The sequence below is a fragment of the Helianthus annuus genome, chromosome 17, assembly GCF_002127325.2.
Source record: "Helianthus annuus cultivar XRQ/B chromosome 17, HanXRQr2.0-SUNRISE, whole genome shotgun sequence".
Lineage (NCBI taxonomy): Eukaryota > Viridiplantae > Streptophyta > Magnoliopsida > Asterales > Asteraceae > Helianthus > Helianthus annuus.
In genome coordinates, this window is record NC_035449.2 from 117,880,138 (window position 1) to 117,903,443 (window position 23,306).

The window sequence follows — 23,306 nt, forward strand, 5'->3', positions numbered from 1 at the left end:
ATTTTGAAGAAATTTGATCTCTTGTCACCTTTTTTCGAAAACGATTGTTTAGTACCCACTCATGCTAAGTTTCTAAAAGAGTTAAACACTAACACTAAAATTGACGAAATGGTAAGTATTAAGTTAACAAATGATCAAACTTCGCTAATAAAAGAAGACCCATTTGAAATCAACATTACACCGGTTCCACTCATTGTTTAGTACCCACTCATGCTAAGTTTCTAAAAGAGTTAAACACTAACACTAAAATTGACGAAACGGTAAGTATTAAGTTAACAAATGATCAAACTTCGCTAATAAAAGAAGACCCATTTGAAATCAACATTACACCGGTTCCATATTTTTTTTCAAAATTCATTTATTAGTAATGTCACAATTGATAAAGATCTTTGTGTTAACATAATGCCCAACTACATTTTCGAAAAATTAAGTATTAGTGAAATCAATCGGAAAGTAATGAAATCAATCGGTGTAGTTGAGGATGTCATGGTTCAAACAAATCAAATGGTAATCCCAACCGACTTTGTCATCCTCGATGATGCTCCTCTAATGTTGGGACGACCTTTTGTAAAAACCCACGAGGCTTTGAAAAACCGGAAGTACAACAATCTATCAATTCAATTAGGGGCATTTAAAAGGAGCATCGATCTTGAGCGTTCAATGAACTATCCTTTCGGCAATAATGAGCCCCTAATTGAAGATGAAGATGAACCACCCGATACAAGTGAAAAGATTGACCACTTTGTTGAAAAAGAGGTCGCCATAGAACAAACTTTTAAAATCTTGATCAAAATGAGCAACCAATTAAGGAGTCTCCTAAAGACCCACCTCTTGAGCTCAAAGAATTTCCGAAAGGTTTGGAATATGCTTTTCTAGACAAAGATGGTAAATCACCTGTAATTATTTCGTCTAAATTAAGTAGTGTAGAAAAAGAAAAATTAATTAAACTTTTGAAAAAACACAAAAATGCGATCGCTTGGAAGCTTGTAGATATTAAAGGCATAAGTCCTTCCATGTGCACGCACAAAATTTTAATGAACGATGACTACAAATCGGTAATACAACCACAACGAAGAGTAAATCCAAATGTCCAAGAAGTGGTTAAAAACGAAGTCATCAAATTACTTGACGCCGGACTTATTTATCCTATCTCCGATAGTCCTTGGGTAAGTCCCGTCCAAGTAGCTCCAAAGAAAGGAGGTATGACGGTAATAACTAACGAAAAGAACGAATTAATACCAACGAGAACCGTCACAGGATGGAGGGTATATATAGATTATAGACGATTAAATGAAGCAACAAGGAAAGATCACTTTCCTTTACCCTTCATTGATCAAATGTTAGAAAGATTATCCGGTCATAAATTTTATTGTTTCTTGGATGGTTTTTCAGGTTACTTTCAAATCCTGATAGCACCCGAAGACCAAGAAAAGACAACATTCACATGTCCCTATGGAACTTTTGCTTATCGATGCACGCCATTTGGTCTATGTAATGCCCTCGAAACCTTTCAACGTTGCATGGTGGCCATCTTCCATGACATGATAGAAAAGACAATGGAAGTCTTCATGGACGACTTTTCTATCTTTGGGGATTCATACGACCAATGCCTCGATAACCTTGAACAAATGCTATCCCGATGTGAGGAAACTAACCTCGCCCTTAACTGGGAAAAATGCCATTTCATGGTAACGGAGGGAATAGTACTCGGTCAGAAAATCTCAATCGAGGGAATGGAGGTTGATCGAGCCAAAATAGACACTATTTCTCGATTACCACCCCCATCCTCCGTTAGAGCAATCAGAAGTTTCTTAGGGCATGCCGGATTTTATAGGCGGTTTATCAAACACTTTTCTAAAATCTCAAGACCTCTAACAAAATTACTTGAAAAAAATTCCCCTTTCATCTTTGACAAGGATTGCAATCAAGCATTTCTAACCCTAAAGGAAATGCTAGTCAATGCACCTATCATGATAGCGCCTGATTGGAAGCTACCTTTCGAAATCATGTGTGATGCAAGTGACTTTGCAATTGGAGCAGTATTGGGACAAAGAAAAGAAAAGCATTTTCACCCAATTTATTATGCTAGTAAAACACTTAACGATGCACAAGAAAATTACACAACAACTGAAAAAGAATTACTAGCTGTGGTATTTGCTTTTGATAAATTTCATTCTTATCTTGTTCTTTCTAAAACAATAGTCTATACAGATCATGCAGCCATTCGATATCTCTTCAAGAAGCAGGACGCTAAACCCCGTTTGATTCGGTGGATTCTACTCCTCCAAGAATTTGATATTGAAATCAAAGATAAAAGAGGAGCAGAGAACACTGTAGCGGATCATCTTTCACGCTTAGAATACCCAGCTTTGGAGGCAACCAGGGACGAGCAAATCAACGAGAAATTTCCAACGGAGTCCCTAGAAATGGGGTAATACAGAGAGGAACCATGGTACACCGACTATGCTAACTACCTAGCTAGCGGTATAGTCGCAAAAGGTTGGCCACATCACCAAAGAAAGAAATTCTTTGCTGATGTAAAGCATTATTTTTGGGAAGATCCTTATCTTTTCAAAATTCATGCTGATCAACTCATCCGTCGGTGCGTACATGGTAGCGAAGCAAGAAGAATTCTCCGCCATTGTCATGAAGGTCCATACGGAGGACATCATGGTGCCGCTAGTACCGCACGAAAGGTATTTGATTTAGGATTTTATTGGCCTACCATTTACAAAGATATGTGACACTTGCCAAAGAACAGGTAATATTTCTTCCAAAAACGAAATGCCACAAAATGGCATTCTTGTTTGTGAAATTTTTGATGTGTGGGGACTCGACTTTATGGGACCCTTCCCACCGTCAAAAGGAAACAAATATATACTTGTGGCAGTAGATTACTTGTCTAAATGGGCTGAGGCCGAGGCATTTCCAACAAATGATGGAAGAGTCGTGGTAAGATTTCTGAAAAAAATTATTCTCTCATTTTGGAACACCTAAAGCATTAATAAGTGATAGAGGTACCCATTTTTGTAACCATCAAATTGAAAAAACTTTAACAAGATATGGGGTCTATCACCGGGTCTCAATAGCATATCACCCTCAAACAAATGGACACACCGAAGTAACTAATAAAGATTTAAAACGAATACTTGAAAAAACCGTAGGGTTAAATAAAAAGGAATGGGCCGATAAATTAGATGATGCTTTATGGGCTTTTCGAACTGCTTATAAAACAACATTAGGTACAACCCCTGATGTGCACAAAATGCAACATATAAATTGCATCAATTGTGGCATAAAACTAACCCTTTTTTAATACTAATGTTGGAAAAAGCGTGTTTTTGTCTTCCTTTTGTATTTTCAGGATTAAATGAGCTCAAATGAACAAAAGAAGCAAAAAGGCAGCTAAATCTGACATAAATACAAGAAAAGGAACAAACGTGGCATGCCCGACCCCCCGACAACATCTTCCCAAGCAAAAACAAGAGAACAGAAGGCTGAACACGCCCCGTGCTCAATGAGCACGGGGGCGTGCCCAAGTGTCTGCAGAAAAGACAAAGCTGTAGAAGCTTCTATCGCCCACCATGGGGCCGTGCTCAGCGGACACGGGGCCGTGGTCAACTATAAGATTCGCATAATCCAGGTAAATCTTGATAGTACAGATACGCTTCTACACACAGGGTCGTGCCCAGCGGACATGGGGGCGTGGTCAACTAATGCAGACAAACTGCAATTAATGAAGACAGAGAAGGAGGATGGACACGGGGCCGTGTCCGAGCTGCTGTTCAGGCTATAAATAGGGGTGCTTGGCTCATTTGCAAACCATCCCTTGGCACACCACCTCTCTCACACTTCACCCACCACCATCACAACACCATCATCCACCACCATCATCCATTGTCCATCATAGAGTGTGTGAGTCGTCTCGGGATCCAAGATTGATCGTAAGAGTTCTTGACAATCAAAGGCCATGTTTGCCTAAGTCTCTTACATCACTTGGTGAAGACAAGTGTTTAGTGTAATACTTTTTATTTTTAATCTTTTCGCACTTTTTATTTGGTTATGTATTAATGACTTTAATAACTAGTTTCTCATGTTGAAGGTGATTCTTCCTTATCGTTTGTCTGTGGTGTCTTGGCATTATTTTACTATCTATATAAAATAAAATATTTTCACCATTCATATCTCCACGGTCTATATGGAGATATGTTGGCTACCTGGTCGGGGGTTAAGGGAACGGTTTGGTAAGAGTCTTGCCATTGTTCAATGTATAGATCCTGCAAAGGATCTGGGTCAAATTTAGTAGGACCTCCTTCAATAGCCACCGGTATTGGATGGCGGGGGTCCAAAATCTTTGATCCCCTCATAAGTAAGCTACTATTAAAACTTTAACCCGGCTATTTAGGACTGTATCCCTGCTGACTCAGACTACTTAGCCGAGGGTAACGTCACCTTCAAAAGAGGGGCCTACCACATTATGCATTAATAACTTAATTGTTGGTGCATCTAGTATCTGTTAACTACGTCTTAATCGATTCTTATGTCTAGATAGGATAGATCAGTGCACGGAATTCTAGAAAAGTGTGAAATTACATGTTATTCCGCTTGTAATGACAATATGTCATTTCAAGCGAAATAAAAAACATTAGTATTCCGATTGAATAATACATAGGGGTTCCGCTTTAGTGTATTTGGAGCGGAATCAGGGTTCGCTTGAACCTGTTTCAAGCGGAATCACCCACACTATAAATAGGATAGGTGTGTTATCATTTGGAGCGGAATATGGTCTTGTATTCTGAGCTGAGGTGCTGTCCGTTTGTCATTTGAACGTGTAAAAGCTCAGGATTTCAGTAATAGAAAGGAAATTGAAAAGGAACAAGCTATTTGACATTATTTGCATTGATTCCGTCTTTGTAAATGATGATGAACTACTCATACTGACTGTTTAGGGTCACAGGATCGGTCCTACAAGTGGTATCAGAGCTTAGGACGAGGAGTTCATACCAATTCAGCTTGATTTTACCGGATTCTCTCACTTCTACACCTTTGTTTCTGATTTGAACGATATTTTACGGTTGAAATGGCCTGATTTTGACATATATCAAGCGAATCTTAGTGTTAACTAATCCCTGAGAGCTTTGGACCTTAATTCGATCAAATTCAGTTAAAACAAACTAATTCCGCTTGAAAAGCATTTTAACATGATGACGTCATAGTTAATTTCGCTTAAAACTGTGTCTGATTTCGCTTGAAAGTAACTGTCTGATTCCGCTTGAATCAGATTTCGCTTGAAACTGTTGTTTGATTTCGCTTGAAAATTTAAGCGAAATAAGAGATTTCGCTTGAGAAGCTATTTCGCTTGAATTTGTTTTTCAAAACCAAAAATTTTTAAAGTGTTTGTTGATCGTTTCAGGTACTTGGAAATGGATGATTTGTTCATGAATCTGTTCTGTGATGTGTTTGCGTACACCAGTGGTTCGGGAGATGGCACGACGAACAACACAAATGAAACTACACCGACACCGAATGCGAAGAAGATTCTTTCTGATGCAATGAGCGTAGAAAGTGCTTACGGTACATACAACAAGCCTCCTAAACTGATAGCGATCGAAGATTATAATCGGTGGGTTACGAGATTTGAGGAGTGGCTTAAAGCATTCGGATATCCAAGCTAGAAAATTTTAAAGAATGGTTATACTTCAGGAGATCGTGTTGGTGAAAGTTTGACAGATACTGATGATGTTGAAAGATACGTTGCTAAGTAAAAATACAAAAATGCATAGCATTGATTCATCAGTCAGTCAGAGATGATATAATTTCATTGATCGAGTATACAAATTCGAAAGATCTTTGGGAAAAGCTGAGAGTTAAGTGTGTAGGTAGTGCTGAGATTGTAAAAAACAAAAAGAAACTATTGCGTAAAGAGTTTGATTTATTTGGTTGTATGAAGAATGAATCTGTTTGTAAAATGATCGAGAGATTTGGGCATCTAAAGATGGAGCTGGCTAGACATGGAATCATTTATACTCAAGAGGAATTGGTCGACAAATTGTTTGATTCGTTGCCAAATGATCAAGATTGGCAATACTTTGCCTTGATGTTGAAGAATACTATCAAGCCGCTAGAAGTGTTGACAGTGTATTTGCTTATCGAAAGACTAGAAAGCCATGAGTTGGAGATCAAGAAATCTAAAGTCAACAATTCAGCCTATCAGCAGAATGTGGAGTTATACTACAGAGTAAATCTACCAAAGACTGGGTCTCCAAGAACAGCGTTTTCTGCAGAAAGCTCAAATATTGTGAATCATGAAACATCTCATAGTGGTTTCCACAGTGGATCTTCTTCAACATCTTCAAGCCAATCTGCATCAAAGAACTTATTTCAATGAAACATCACTGTAGATTTAAAGAATGGTCAAAACTTCAGCGAGGAATCTGCAAAGCAGCAGATGGTTTTCTTAGCTTCTGTACTTGAATCGTATGAGAGCCTTGTGGCAGGCAAGATAGGCAACACCAACCTAACAAAGGAAGACTATGATCAAATAGATCCTGAGGAGATGGAATTGATCGACATAAGGTGGTGTATGGCCAGTGCAGTGAGAAGGGCACAACGTTTCATGGAGATTATAGGAAGAAAGTCTATTGATGGACCATCTACCAAGTTAGGCTTTGACAAATCAAAGGTGATCTGTTTCAAGTGTAAACAGAAAGGTCATTTTAAAAGAGAGTGCCGAAATGCTTATGCTGATGATTCTGAAAATTCGTTCAGAGAAGATTACTACAAAAAGGCAATTTATCATCAGAACAAGGCTGAACCCCCCAGGATGAAGCAAATTGAAGACAAAGAAAAATCCAGAGCTCTTGTTGTCATTCATGACGATGAAGGTTTTGATTGGAGTGAGCTGCTACCTGAGGAAGACGCTGTAGGTTATGCATTTGCTGCAAAAACAGAAATCAAACCATTCAAAGACATCAGAACAGCAGCAGAAAAAGCAAATGATAGACAACAGAGAGCTGAATGGAAGATGATGAGAATTTCTCGTGTACACACTGAAGCAAAGAGAGCAAAAAAATGGGATGCGAATAGAGAATGTTACCTTGATCCTGAAGGAAATATTGCTATTGATCCAAAGACTCTTTGTCTTAAAGCTTTAGCTGCAGAATTTGCTGAACTTGAAGAGTCTCAACAGAGAGAATGGTGGGGAGGTGGTGAAGAGAAAGAGAAAGAGAAAGAAAAACAAAAGGAGCAGGAACAAAAGACAAAGAAGATTGATGAAGGAATCATTGATACTTCACAAGAGTTGACAGCTGAAAATTTGGGAAAGATGGCTGACAAGGTGCTGGCTGCTAAGGAACTTGAGGTAGACTCTAAGTCTGTATCTGAGTCTAAAAGCCAGGTTAGTTCAAATGCGTCATCGAGTGAGTCAGGTAAGAAAGTCAAAGGTGACAGTGATTGCAAACATTGCATGAGAAATTGCAAAGTTTGTAGTACACAAGCTTACCTCAATGATACAAAGGTTAATGATCTGACAAAAAGAGTCAGAAAGGTTGAAGATCAGATTCTTGATCGTGACAAAATGCTCAAATTTTCAAATGATCAAGTTAAAAAATTGACTGAGAAAATTGACAATGATAAAATCGAAGTAGAAAGAATTAGGAAAGAAAATGAGAAACTAATTCATGAAAATCGTCAACTCTCAGAAAATTTTAACAAGTTAAAACAAACGATTCAAGATTCTGATGAACGAAACAGTAAAACGAGAAAAGAAAATGAGCATTTAACTGTGGTTCTTAGACACAAAGAAGAACAAATCAACAAGCAACTGGATGAGATTGCTAAGTTGAAGCTTCAGTTTGAAGAAGCTAAGATTGAAAATGAGCGCATCAATCTGAAATTGACCAGTTACGACTCCGCAAGCTTTGTTTTGCAACACATTGTTCCCAAACCTATTGGGGAAAACAAAGCAGGCAAAGATGTATTCTCTAATGGAACAGGGGTGGGGTATCATCAAGTTCCACCACCAGTTTTAAACAATTTTTCTAAGAAAAAATCAGGGTTGGTTAATGACGATGAGGATGAGGATGTTAATGAGATAAAACTTCCAGAGTCAATTGATGTTATATTTTCTTCATCTGATGATAGTGTTCAATCTGAGATTGTGAAAGGCATGGCTGAAATTGTTTTGAAGCATGAAAATGATTCAGTTGAAGATGAAGAGTGTTTTCTGAACAATTACATTCCGAAACCAAAAACCAAACACAACTTAAATGAAGGACCAAATCTTGTCATGTACAAGATGTTGGGTTCGGATAAGTTGTTTTCGGATTCTGAGTTTCCACTGGAGAATGTAAATGTTGCTAAACTGACAAACGTGTTCAAATTGATTGAAGTTGACCTATCAGAAGTGAACAGTTTAAATCAAACAAAAAGACAAATGAATTTTGAAAAAGATAAAGCTTACTACAAAAAGCCTGTTGTTCCACCACGTTTTTATAACAACAATAGAAACAGATGGTCGGGTGGATATCAGGGTGGTAAGACTTATAAGAAAAAGAATGTTCAAAACAGAAGGTTTGTTGAGAAGAAAATGTTTGTGACAAGTTCAAGTTCACTTTCTGATGAAGAATCAAAAATCTTTTCAAATTCAAACAAAGAGTTCTTTGAGAAAAAGGCCTCACAGCCTCAGTCTAAAGGCACAAGTCAAGTAGTTGACACTCGAACATGCTTTAAATGTAATCAAGTTGGACATATTGCATGAAAGTGTACCAACTTGAAGCCTAAGACTGAAGTTGTTGAGATTCAAAAGAAGAAAGTTGATGGGAAAGGAAAAGCTCCATTGTTTGTTGAGAAAAAGGTTTTGAAAAATCAAATCACTAAAGTCAAAATTGAACCTGCTAAAAATGTGGTAACTAAAAACGACAAGTTTTACAACCGGGTTGCGTCATCTCAACAAACATGGAAGCCAAAAGTGGTTGAAAAGAAAGCAATTGTTCCAAAACCAAAGGTTTCTGAGACTGAAAAACAATCATCTTCTATCACACCGGTAAAGATGAATGTTCCTTTCGATTACTATGTGAAACTTGAGAAAGAAAAGCAAAATTCTAAAAAGAAAGATGTTCAAAAGAAAGACCAACCATCTGGTCAACCTCAGAAAGATGAGTTTTTCCTATACAAAAAGGTTGAGGTTGGGTATGAAGAGAGTTTGAAAATGAATGACAAAAATTTTCCGCCACTTTACACTACAAAATCTCACATTAAAGTTGAGTTACCTAAGTCAAAACAGGCTTGGGTAGCATCCAAATCTAACTAAAGTGTTTGTGGTTTATGCATGAGCTTCCAAGATCCGTTTCAAGATGGATTATGGATAGTGGAGCTTCTCGGCACATGACAGGGAAGACAGCATTGTTGTACGATGTGAGAAATTTCAATGGAGGTTATGTGGGTTTCGCAGGAAATCAAGGTGGTAGGATTATTGGTGAAGGAACGTTATCCAATGGGATTGTGACATTTGAAAGAGTTAATTACATTGCTGAGCTGGAGAATAATCTGCTAAGTATCTTGCAGATTTGTGACAGGATGTATACCACTCACTTCACTGACAAAGAATGTTTGATCTTGAAGCCAGGATTTGTTATCACTGAAGAATGGATTATTATGAGGGCACCAAGAGTCAATGATCTGTACGTGTTGGACATGAGCGTAGCTACTACAACCACGGGTCAGGCTCATTGTTTTGTGTCCAGAGCAACTAAGAAAGAATCGCGATTGTGGCACTGCAAGATGGGTCACATTCACCTACGAAAAATGAATCACCTGGTGCATAACGATTTAGTTACTGGTGTTCATGTGAAAGGTTTTCATCTTGAAGGGGAGTGCATTAGCTGTGTCAAAGGCAAGCAGAAGAAAAACTCACACCCAAAAAAGCAAGTAAATTCAGTTTCAAGACCTCTGGAGAGACTTCACATGGATTTGTTTGGTCCTGTGAATGTCAAAAGTATTACAGGAGATTACTACTATCTTGTGGTTACTGATGATTATTCCAGATTTTTGTGGGTATCGTTTTTGAAGTCGAAGGATGAAACGTTTGATAGTTTGATGGCGTTGTTCAGAAAAATTGAGAATTTGTACCAAAGGCGTATCAAAAGAATTAGAAGTGATAATGGTACTGAATTCAAGAACAACAAGATGGAAGAATTTTGTGAAGAAAGAGGTATACTGCATGAGTTTAGTGCTCTGTACACTCCGCAGCAGAATGGAGTCGCAGAACGCAAAAACATGATACTAATCGAAACGGCTAGAACTATGGTTACTGATTCAAAGCTTCCGATAAATTTTTGGGCAGAAACTGTTTCCGCCGCATGCTATACGCTCAACAGAGTTCTCACTGTCAAGAAATTCAACAAAACATGCTTTGAGTTGATCAATAACCGCAAACCTAATCTGAAGTATCTTGAACCGTTTGGGTCACCTTGTACTGTTCTAGAGCCTTTTGGAAAGTTTGGTCCGAAGAGTGTTGAGGGAATATTCATTGGTTATGCTAGTCCATTACGACGTGTCTTCGTTCCAAGTGAGAATAGGATTATTGAAGCTCCAAATGTTGAATGTCAAGGTAATACAATGCCGCCGCAGAATCCTGGAGATTCATGGCGTTATTATTATGATACTTTGTGGGATTCGTTTGACATGATGGAAGAACAAGAAGAAGAAGAAGAAGATTTCTTTGATGAGTTGGATATTCTGAGAGAGTATGAGTCATCGCAGGAAAGGTTCCCAGCTGAGTATTCTATGCGACCACGACAAACTTCAAATGACAATGAAGCAGGTCCAAGCAATGTTGGTGAACATGATGATGTCCAACAAAATGAAGTTGCTCAAGACAATCAGACGGTTGAGAATGATAATCAAGAATCTGAGAACATGCCAATATTTGATCATGGTGATTCAGATTCTGAGGGGGAGCAAATTCAGAGTTCAAGACAAACAAACCTAGTTAGTGAACAAGGTGCAAATCAGAATGTTACTAATCTGGAAGGTGATGTAGATGTTCCGAGCGAAGTGATGCCAAGAACTCTTTCATACCATCCAGAGGAGCTGATCATTGGAGAGTTACAATCAGGCGTTCGCACTAGACGTCAAATTGACCAAGGCCTTACTTGTTTTTATTCTACAGTAGCACCTTTACAAACTGAATTTTCATTGAGTTGTTTTATTTTGCAGATCGAACCGCGAACATATAAAGAGGCGCTAACTGAAGATTCTTGGGTCAATGCGATGCAAGAAGAGTTGAGTCAGTTTGAAAAATTGGGAGTGTGGAAGTTAGTAGACTTGCCTGATGGTCACAGGAAGATCAATACAAAATGGGTATTTAAGTGTAAAAGAGATGATCGAGGAGTTGTTGTGCGTAACAAAGCTCGACTCGTTGTCCAGGGCTTTAGTCAACAGGAGGGGATTGATTTTACTGAAGTGTACGCTCTTGTAGCTCGACTAGAAGCAATCAGAATCTTCCTGGCATTTGCATCGTGGAAAAACTTCAAAGTATATCAGCTAGATGTAAAATCGGCGTTTCTCTACGGGAAGGTTAAAGAGGAGGTATATGTCGGACAGCCGCCGGGCTTTATCGATCCAATCCACAAAAACAAGGTTTATTTGCTGGACAAAGCGCTGTATGGTTTACACCAGGCCCCCGAGAGCTTGGTACGAGACTTTGTCTTAACACCTACTAGCCAACAGCTTCATTCGAGGAAAAGTGGATGCCACTCTCTTCAGTAAAGAGGTCGACGGACATCTTCTGATAGTTCAAATATACGTGGACGACATAATATTTGGGTCAACAAATGAGAATTTGTGCAAATATTTTGAATAAGTTATGAAGCAAAAATTCGAAATGTCATCGATGGGGGAGATGAAATTCTTCTTGGGACTCCAAGTTGATCAACTACCTGAGGGAATTTTCATTCACCAGACGAAGTACGTTCATGATATCCTAGAGAAATTTGGGATGTCCGGGTCTACTCCAGCGTCAACCCCATTAGCAACAAATCATGGGATTCACCCAGATCTCATTGGAGATAGGGTAGATGAAATGCTTTATCGTTCCATGATCGGTTCGTTGATGTACTTAACTGCTTCAAGACACGATATCATGTATCCAACGTGCCTCGCAGCAAGATTTCAATCTAACCCAAGAGCTTCACATATGGTTATTGTGAAGAGGATATTATGCTACCTGAAGGGAACTCCATCATTGGGGTTGTGGTATTCTAGAAAAGGCGACTTTACGCTCGAAGGGTATTCCGACTCAGATTTCGGATGCTGCAAAGTCAATGCAAAATCAACAACAGCAGGATGCCAGTTCTTTGGACCTCGTTTGGTCACCTGGCAGTGTAAGAAGCAAACTTCTGTGGCTTTATCCACATGTGAAGCGGAGTATGTATCTGCTAGCAGTTGCTACTCTCAGATCTTGTGGATCCAGCAACAGATGCGCGACTACAGTTTGCAATTTCTTAACACACCTCTATTTGTTGATAATGAGGCTACTATTAATATAACGAAAAATCCAGTACATCACGCTAAAACTAAACATATAGAAATTCGACATCACTTCATCCGAGATTGCTTCGAGAAGAAGTTGATACGAATTGAGAAAATCCACACTGACGAATAGAAAGCTGATTTACATACCAAAGCTTTTGATAAAACACGTTTTAAATATCTTTTAAAACTGAATGGTATGATGCTTTTCTCGGTGTCGGATGGAATTATTGGCGTTGATGAAGGTACTGTTGTAGATGAAGATGAGAAACAATCTGCAATGGTTTGTCGATTTTTTACTTGTTTTGGTATTTAGGGGGAGTAAATATTTAAAAAAAATACAAAAACAGTAAAAAATTCAAAAATCCAAAAACATGATAAAATTTCAAAATCCAAAAATAATAGAAAACTGAAAAAGAGCTTGTGTAAAAAGGGATAGTACATTGGCTTGACAGTTACGGTACGCTAAAGATTTTAAAGTTTAAAAGCGTTAAACAGTCTCGCTGATGATGTGTCGATAGGTTTTTACACATTTAGTAGATTTGTTCGGGATATAAACATAAAAATTCAAACTTGCTTATTTCGTGGGGAATACTACTTGGATATATAGGTAACCCCTGAAATCTCGTTTGAAAGGTCACTCTTTCTGAATACTAGGTCTTTATACTCAGTGATATCTGGGGTATTATTCCGGAACTTCTGCTGAATGGAAGTTCTGACCAAGTCCCCGAATAATACTTTCCGTATTGCTTGAAACATAGCACCGCCCTCAGCATAAAAAACGATGAACATTGCAAAATGATAATCGTGTGCTGTTGAAACAAAAGATCCTCTAAAGGGGACACACCGAAAGTCGAATCGTCATCTCTCTGCTGAACGGAAGTTCTAACCTGAGCTCTCACGGTTTCACATCTAACCCCCTACAGATATCATCTGTGGTATACTCACCTGTAAGACTGAATATTGGGAACTAGATACGGGAGTATATTCAAGAGGTGGGACACATGAATGAGTTTAAGTTCTTAATTCACCTAATTCGCATCCTGAACAGATTGAAGATTGTGTGAGAATTTAAGTGGATCAGCATATCGACAATCTAAGTGAATTGTTTAATTCTGAGTATGAAATTAAAGCTTAACGGTATTTGTGACTTGTCTGATAGCTGATATGATTCCCTAACACGCTCACCAAAAATATGTTTGTAAATAATTTTTCTTTCATTACATTCTGTATTTAAGTTTCTGTATTTCATTTCTAGTTTAGAAATTTTATTGAAAATCCAAAAAGATTTTTCATTTCTACTTTATTTTCCGACAAACCAAAGTGGAGAGTTGATCGTTAGATTCTCAAAAGTTGAAGCAGATGCAGGAAGTTTCTGGAGTAGAGGATGAGGAGGGCTTATCTTGATTAAAATCTGATAGAAAGTCAAAAAAAAGTTCATTAAATTGAAGTTTGTTATTTCCAGAAAATGTTTAAAAATACTTGAACAAAAATCAGTTTGTGTTATCTGAAATCAACCAAGGTCATTAAGTTGGACTTGGTAGATTAATTGAGTAATCAGGGTCATTAACTTGGACCTGAATACTTAAGTGGATTTCTAAAACTGATGAACAGTTGAAAAATTTTAAATTTGTATAGATTGTAATGTTGTATGTTTGAGTAACAGGTTACAACATCCCCATGGCAACAAAATGTTAAAGTTTGAACCAGATTATGACCCTAGAACCCAGCTTATCGAGAGGGGGAGTCTGTGAAAGGGGGAGTCAGAATTCTGGATCAACACTCAAAGGGGAGATTGGAGATTGAAGATAGAAGATTGAAGAGAGCTTTTACAGTGTGAAGACAATTTGGAAAAAGACAAAGACTGAAGACTCGACGCCAATTGTGTGTATCGGGACACATACAGACATTCAAATAGAAATGAGCTAATTCCAAGTGACTTTCTTTCCTGGGGTCATGTACAAATTTTAGTTCTAAACAGAAAGACAGCCAAGACATCCTCAGATGAAGTAACAGTATAAAGACCCAAAACTTCAGATTTTGGCAATCTATCAACGCAAGAATTAAGGTCATTAAACCTTACACCACTGATGTGTTCCCCACTCATATTCAGTTCATTTAGGTTTATATCACATTGGTAAGTTGATTATTTCATGCTTTTTGCCTACTGGTACATCATATAATGAAGCTGCTATCACACTTAAGTAGTTTATGGTTCAACTTCAGTGTGACAGTCTAACTTACCGATGTACTATCATTTCTTCTTTTTCACACAGTGATAATTCATTTTTGATTTTCTATTTTTTTTATGTTTTTGATTTTTCAATTTTTTTATGTTTTTGATTTTTATGAAAAGCAGTAAACTATTTACAAAAATTCTTATGGAAAACCAGTTATTCAGGATTCCTCATCCCGTTGAGTTCGACTAAGTGTTCAAAGCGAGCCCTGTCAAATGCTTTAGTATAAAGATCTGCCAGGTTATCTTCTGTGTCGACTAAGCACTTTGAACTTCAAACTAAATCATTTAATGTACATATATATCAACAATCTCACATCCCCCGTCCTGTGCCTAGAGCAGCCACTATCAACATAAGTTGATAATCCTCCTTAGCAGCTCCTGCACACACTAACTTAAGAAATTAGTTAGATTGGGGGACCCAAGCCTTAATGGTCTTGGGTCGTCCAAATTCACCAACCACCGGAACATCCATCCAATATCCATTACTCCTAACTGGAGTCTTGGATCTTAGACCTGTTGATGGAATTTGATTTTGATTTCCATAAGGTCTCAGGTCCTGAGGGTTCCTATATACATTTGGACTATTTGACCTTTGGAAATTTCGATTTTGAAACCTTGAATTTTGATTCCAAGAAGCATTATTGTTGTAATTTCTAAAGCCATTGTTATAAAAAGTTTGACCACCATTATTCTGGTATCGATTTTGATATTGACTTTGACTTCTGAAATTATTTGAATTATAATTGTTCATTCTAGGTGAACTGCTTCTAGGTCTCTGATATCTGCCTGGTGGAGATCTAGGCTGAAATCTAGGTTGATTTCTTTGAAAACGTGGAACTTGTGGAGTTCCTGTTCCAGCCTTATCTACACCAACAGCAACATTCTGTGGTTGCTTAGGAGCAGATTTCTTTGGAGAATTTGATCCTTTCTCCTCACTATCACCACTCTTCTCTGGTAATTTCCCTCTCTGTTTGTCACTCATTTGTGCTTCACAATTTTTGTTAGGACAGCAGCTAGCTACATGTCCCTTTATGTGACACCTGAAGCACGATCTCCTTTTCAAAGACTTCTTAGCAGGAGTCTCTGAGGTAGATCCCTTATCAGATGGTGATGATGCCTTCAAAGAATTTTGTTCAGTTTGCTTAATTTCAGATTTGTGTATGTTCTTATCTTTTGCAAACTCTACATTTGATTCTTTTTCAATAACAGCGGTTTCATTTTTCATATCACTACCTTGAACAAAATTAATCTTTTTAACAAAAGTTTGATTTTTGCCCTTTGGAGGTGAATTGTGCTTTTTGAAATGTTCCCTGTTATTGTTCTTCTTAGCATCATCGCTCTCAGACCCCTCACCTTGACTTGATGTAGATGCGAAACTACTTGGTGCGGTTGACATATAGTCTGCTAGCTCATCTTCATCAGGGAGGAAAGAATAGTCATGACTAAGAGGAGGTGGGACTTCATTAAAGCCCTGGAAGCCCACAGTGGTCTTGTCATTACTTTTCTTTAACCCACCCATCATGTGTTTCATAACAAAAGACGAATCTCTGAATTGACTTAATTTCTGTTCAAGTTCAACAATTTTGAGTTGTGCATCTGACAACTCTTTGCATTTATCAGAAATCTCTTTTGTTTTCTCAGCCATCATTTCATGAGCTAAGTCTATGACTTGAAGCTTTTCATTTAATTTGCATGTTAAAGCTTCAAGTTCACTTTCATACCCTTTTATCTTCTTCAAGTATGAAGTTTCGTTTCTTTTAGCGAAAAAGTTTGACTCTTTTATGCTCGACATCTCGCTTACCAGACTTTGGTTTTGTGTTCTCAACCTGTCAACCTCACCCTGTAATTCACGACATCTTAAACATACAGAATTAGATTGTACCTCTTCCTCATGTACTTCTGTAGTTTCATCAGCAACAACCTTTTCAGATTCACTCTCCTTCTCTACTTCAGCATCCACTTTTGCTTTAGCATTCTCCACTTGAGATTCAGCATCACTCACACTAGTTTCAGCCTCATCAACTGGCACTATCTCTGCCATAAATGCCTGAGTGACACTCTCATTTCCCTGATATCGCCTTTGTAATGCATCCCACATATCTTTTATATTAGTGTACTTATTAAAGGTATGCTTGATGCCATCAGGTAGCGACATTTTGATTGCAGCCACGGCTCTCTTTTCAGCCTCATACATCTTCTTATCAGCCTCTTTCATGTTCACGTAGTCTGTTCTACGTGGTCTGCCCTCAAAATCATGTACTGGGTTTATGTACCCATCTTCAATACATATCCACATGCGTGCATCCTGAGATTTAATGAAGGATTTGAAGATGTCCTTCCATGTAAGATAGTTCTCCACCTTCATCATCTTAGGCGCATTCAAGTTGGTCATGTTCAACATTTTAAACGTTGCAGACTGAGAAAACCGTACAAAATATCTCCGAAAACAGTGGTTACCAAATTACACCTTTAGAATCGTCTCAAAAAGATGAATACAATGATATATAATGTCAAAAAACCGAATTCGGGATTTTCCAGAGTCTTTTTTTGTCCTAAAAATGCAAGGATTTCAAAGGTGCAAACGGTTTTGTCTAACGAGCTGCGAATCACTTTCTATTCACGAAAACGTTAATTTTTCCTTACACTTGCCAGAAAATTTTCCACCTTTTAATTTTTCTAGCAATTTCGCTGGGAAGTCAAAATTAAATTCGCTGGTCAGTTTAAATTCGCTGGTTATCTCGCTGAAAAGGCTAAGTTCACTGGTTTACTTTCGCTGGTCAAATTCGCTGCTTAATTTCGCTGAAACCGTGATAATTTCGCTGTGGAAAATTATACGATTACCAAAGTCGCCTTTGGATTTAAGTTCGCCGGTCACCAAGATATAGGGTCTCAAATTCGCTGATCAGTCAGCGAATTTGTTAAATTTGCTGATGCTGCAAATTCGCTGGTCCAGAAAATATGGAAACTTAATCTGTTTCAAATTTCTGAGATTTTCCAAGATTTCGTAACAATTTCCTGCAAAATCGAAACAGCAAATCAACAAAGTTTTTACTAAAATCTTGATGAACTTGATGAAGAACACGAAGAACAGTCTTCGAATCTTCAAGTTTCTCAGCCAAAACAATCAACCAAAAACAGTCTTGGAAACCCTAAAACCTGCAAAATAGCAATCAAACAAAACAGAAGATCAAAACAGCCAACACAAATCGAAAATCAGTATCAAACACACAAAAATTTTGAAAATTTCAAAAACCCTAATTTTCAGGTTTCAAAAAAATTTTGAAATCACTCCCTGTTTCTGCAGCAAACAATTCTGAACCGAGCCTTCAAGAGCCTAACGCTCTGATACCAATTGTAGGTCCCCTTGATGTGTATGGATCTTCACAGAATTGTCAATCCGATCAAGAGTGCGGAATCCTCTTGATCAGAATAAGCAGAATAAGTAGAAACAGAATTCACTTTCAAACTGGATCTTTATTGATTATCTATCAAGTTGATTACAATCAATCAAGATCCCTAACCAACCCTAATTTCGTCCAAGTACTAGCTCTCACGAAATTCTGTCTCTCAAATACTGTTTTGGCTGATTAACTGATTAACCTAAACCCTAAAGCCTAACCTTGTTTATATAACACAAGGTTTACAAGTTGGACTAGGGTTTACTACTTGGGCAAGCCCAATTCGTTCCCTAGACCCAAACTGGGTTTAGTTTAGCCCAAACTCTATAATCTCACTAATACAAAGCTAAACCCGCTAACTGTTTATTGTTTAACTAATTACAAGATATCCAAAGACCAAATCTAAGCTGTTGTCACAAATATGCACCAACAACGCCGAAGACTTCGTCAACATCCAAGGGGGAGTCTGTTGGTGCATCTAGTGTTTGTTAACTACGTCTTAATCGAGTCTTATGTCTAGATAGGATAAACGAACACACAACAAAGTTAAATTAGGGTTTTTACATGTTTAACTGTGTGATTCCGCTTGAAGTTGTTTCAAGTGGATTTCTAAAACTGATGAACAGTTGAAAAATTTTAAGTTTGTATAGATTGTAATGTTTTATGTTTGAGAAGCAGGAAGCAGGTTTCAACATCCCCATAGAAGCAAAATATTAAAGTTTGAACCAGAAATTCGAGTCCCAGCATACCGAGAGGAGGAGTCTGTGAAAGGGGGAGTCAGAATTCTGGATCAACATTCAAAGGGGAGATTGAAGTTTAAAGTTTGAAAATTTGAAGAGAGCTTTTACTATGCCAAATCAAATTTGGAAAGAGACAAAAACTGAACACTCGAAGCTGAAGACTTCGTCAACATCCAAGGGGGAGTCTGTTGGTGCATCTAGTGTCTGTTAACTACGTCTTAATCGAGTCTTATGTCTAGATAGGATAGATCAGTGCACGAAATTCTAGAAAAGTGTGAAATTACATGTTATTCCGCTTGAATAATACATAGGGGTTCCGCTTTAGTGTATTTGGAGCGGAATCAGGGTTCGCTTGAACCTGTTTCAAGCGGAATCACCCACACTATAAATAGGATAGGTGTGTTGTCATTTGGAGCGGAATATGGTCTTGTATTCTGAGCCGAGGTGCTGTCCGTTTGTCATTTGAACGTGTAAAAGCTCATGATTTCAGTAATAGAAAGGAAATTGAAAAGGAACAAGCTGTTTGACATTATTTGCATTGATTCCGCCTTTGTAAATGATGATGAACTACTCATACTGACTGTTTAGGGTCACCGGATCGATCTACATTAATTAATTATCTTTCAATAATCCAACCCTTTAGGATTGTATCCTTGCTAACTCAAACTACTGGGTTGAAGGTAACGTCACCTTCAAAAGAGGGGCCTACTACAATAACTAAGATAATCTCTTGAAAAGTGCAAAAGTGCGGAAATAATCAAAGGTTACGCTACACACGAGTCGAATCCAAGTGATTCATCTTGTCTATCTGTTTTTACTTTTATTTATTTTTTAGCATTTTAGTTAGTTTTATTTTCTAGTTAAAAAAAAAACTTTTTTCTAACTTTTTGATTTAATTAGACGTTGAGGATAAACCGGTACTAAAAGCTCTTGTGTCCTTGGACGACTTCGAATCTTACCAACACTATACTACGTCCACGATGGGTGCACTTGCCCATATGTGTGTTTAGTGTTAGTAAATATCGTGTTTTATAAATTTAAAACTTGACTAAACAGTGTAAAAAGGGCTTAAAATATATATAAAAATATATAACACCACACACACATCAAGTTTTTGGCGCTGCTGCCGGGGACACAAGGATTTTAAGAAAGTTAGGAATCAACGGCCTAATCGTTTTTTTTTTATTTTTCTGTTTTTTTAGGATTTTCTTAATTTTTCAGTTTCTGCAGAGCTCAGCACGGGTCGTGCCTAGTCGAACACGGGCCGTGCCCAACATTGTTACTGGCAGTTTTTATTTTCTAAGTTACAGAGAGTTGAGCACGTGGCCGTGTCGGTGCAACACGGGGCCGTGTCAAACTCCCCAGTAACAGGGATCCGGAAAACAATCACTGTATCACCGACCACGGGCCGTGTTCATCTGAACACGGGGCCGTGGTGAAGCTTCTGACCAACGTTCTTTTTTGTTTTTATTGCAGGACTTGGAACTCAGGCGCCACATCTGAACTCTCCACGTAGTGTTTGAGCTCCAGTTCTAGTAGAGACGTAAAAAGAGGGGCCTACTACAATAACTAAGATAATCTTTTGAAAAGTGCAAAAGTGCGGAAATAACCAAAGGTTACACTACACACGAGTCGAATCCAAGTGATTCATCTTGTCTATCTGTTTTTACTTTTATTTTATTTTTCAGCATTTTAGTTAGTTTTATTTTCTAGTTTAAAAAAAAAAACTTTTTCTAACTTTTTGATTTGATTAGACGTTGAGGATAAACCGGTACTAAAAGCTCTTGTGTCCTTGGACGACCTCGGTATCTTACCAACACTATGCTACATCCACGATGGGTGCACTTGCCCATATGTGTGTTTAGTGTTAGTAAATATCGTGTTTTATAAATTTAAAACTTGACTAAAACAGTGTAAAAAGGGCTTAAAATATATATAAAAATATATAACACCACACACACATCAAGTTTTTGGCGCCGCTGCCGGGGACACAAGGATTTTAAGAAAGTTACGAATCAACGGCCTAATCGTTTTTTTTATTTTTCTATTTTTTTAGGATTTTCTTAATTTTTCAGTTTTTGCAGAGCTCAGCACGGGCCGTGCCTAGTCGGACACGGGCCATGCCCAGCATTGTTACTGGCAATTTTTATTTTCTGAGTTTTCATAGAGTTGAGGACGGGGCCGTGTCGGTGCAACACGGGGCAGTGTCAAACTCCCCAGTAACAGAGATCCGGAAAACAATCACTGTATCACCGACCACGGGCCGTGTTCATCTGAACACGGGGCCGTGGTGAAGCTTCTGACCAACGTTCTTTTTTGTTTTTATTGCAGGACTTGGAACTCAGGCGCCACATCTGAACTCTCCACGTAGTGTATGAGCTCCAGTTCTAGTAGAGACGTAAAAGAACCCCTAGACGAACCCGAATGCTTTCTAAGAAAAAGACTTAAAGCTAAAAACCAAGAGAAAGTTTCGGGGGACCCACTTCCAATGGCGGACCAACGTACCCTCATGGATTACCTATGACCCACCGTCGGTAATCTCAGCGCCGCTATCAATGCGCCGAATGTCTAAGCCAACAACTTCGAGCTTCGGCCACATTTGATACAAATGCTTCAAAACTCCGCAACCTTCCATGGGCTTGCGGACGAGGATCCCCATCTACATTTTACTAATTTCTTAGAAATATGTGATACCTTTCGGATCAATGGAGCATTAAACGACGCCATCCGCCTTTGAATGTTTTGATTCTCACTAAAAGACCGAGCTAAGGCTTGGCTTAATGCTCTCTCAGTTGGCTCGGTAAACACCTGGGATGAACTAGCCCAAAAGTTTCTATATAAGTATTTCCCTCCTGCTAAAACGGCTAAATTAATGACTGAAATTAATACATATTCACAAGAGGATGGGGAATTCTTATATGAAACTTGGGAAAGGTTCAAGAAGCTACTAAGAAAGTGTCCTCACCACGGTCTTGCGGTGTGGAAACAAGTATCCACTTTCTACAATGGATTGTTGCCACACACAAGACAAACACTTGATTTTAGCTCCGGGGGACTTTTAGGTAATCGTCGCCCAAATGAAATTTATAATCAAATTGAGGAAATTGCTCAAACCAATTTTCAGTGGCACACTCCCAAGGCAATAAATCTATTGCCCGGGCGCCCATAAGGTTGACGAAAGCACTTCTCTACAAGCCCAAATCGAGGCCCTTTCTTCAAAAGTAAAAAAAATTAGAAATGGCAAAAACGGCCTCGGTTATGGCTTGTGAAGGGTGTGGTGGGCCACATGAAAATTGGAGTTGTATGAAAGAATTAGATGATCAAACAGAAACGGTAAACTACATTGATAATAGACCTAAGCCGTCGGGTCCTCTAACGGGTACCTACAACCAAGGATGGTGTAACCACCCTAACCTTAGTTGGAGAGAACCCGGCAATGGTAGTAACCAACAAAATCTAAACCAATGAACAAACTTTCAACAACCAAGAAACGAGTCACAAAATTTCTCTCAACAACAAGGTGGACGAGAAAGGCTTGAAGATATTGTATCTCGCCTCATCTCCGACACCGAAAAGAAAAACTCGGATCGGTTTCAACAATTGGATTCAAATTTTAGAAATCAACAAGCTAGTATTCAAAACATTGAAAAACAATTAAATCAAATAGCTCATAATTTCTCCGAGAGACCACAAGGCACGTTACCAAGCAATACCGAAACCAACCCGAAGGCACAAGTACATCTCATCACATTGAGAAACCGTACCGTGGGTCCCGAGGAGGCTCCATCACCGCCAACTAAAAGAAGCCCATCTAGCCAAACCACGGCTACACCCACACCCCAACAAGAGAAGGCTTCTCCACCAATTCAAGAGCCCGCGAAGACTCCTCCGGTTCCTTACCCCGGTCGGTTAATTCGCCAAAAGACCGATTAGCAATTCGCAAAGTTCGAAAATTTACTAAAACAATTGCATGTTAATATTCCATTTATCGAAGTCCTAACTCAAATGCCTAAATATTCAAAATTTATGAGGGACTTCCTCACTCATAAAAGTAAAATTGAATCGTTGCAATTAGTTAATTTAGGCGAAGAATGCTCTGATTTACTACTCAACAAACTTCCACAAAAGAAGCTTGACCCCGGAAGCTTCACAATTCCTTGCTCGATTGGGGAATCCCTCGTTCGTAATGCATTAGCCGATCTCGGGGCAAGCATCAACCTCATGCCCTCATCAATGTTCAACCGACTCGGCTTAGGAAAAACAAGCCCTACAAAAATAAGCATCCAACTCGCCGATAGATCCGTCAAATATCCACAAGGTGTCGCTGAAAATCTATTGGTCAAAGTCGGCGGATTTGTCTTTCCAGCCGACTTTGTCATACTAGATATGGAGGAAGAT

General features: G+C 38.5%; 1 non-coding gene across 1 annotated transcript; it reads right to left on the reverse strand.

Moving 5' to 3' along the window:
- Positions 1 to 21,774: 21,774 nt before the first annotated feature.
- Positions 21,775 to 21,881, reverse strand: LOC118489475. Its single transcript, XR_004887495.1, has one exon. It is a non-coding gene; the product is annotated as a small nucleolar RNA R71 (small nucleolar RNA).
- Positions 21,882 to 23,306: the final 1,425 nt, after the last annotated feature.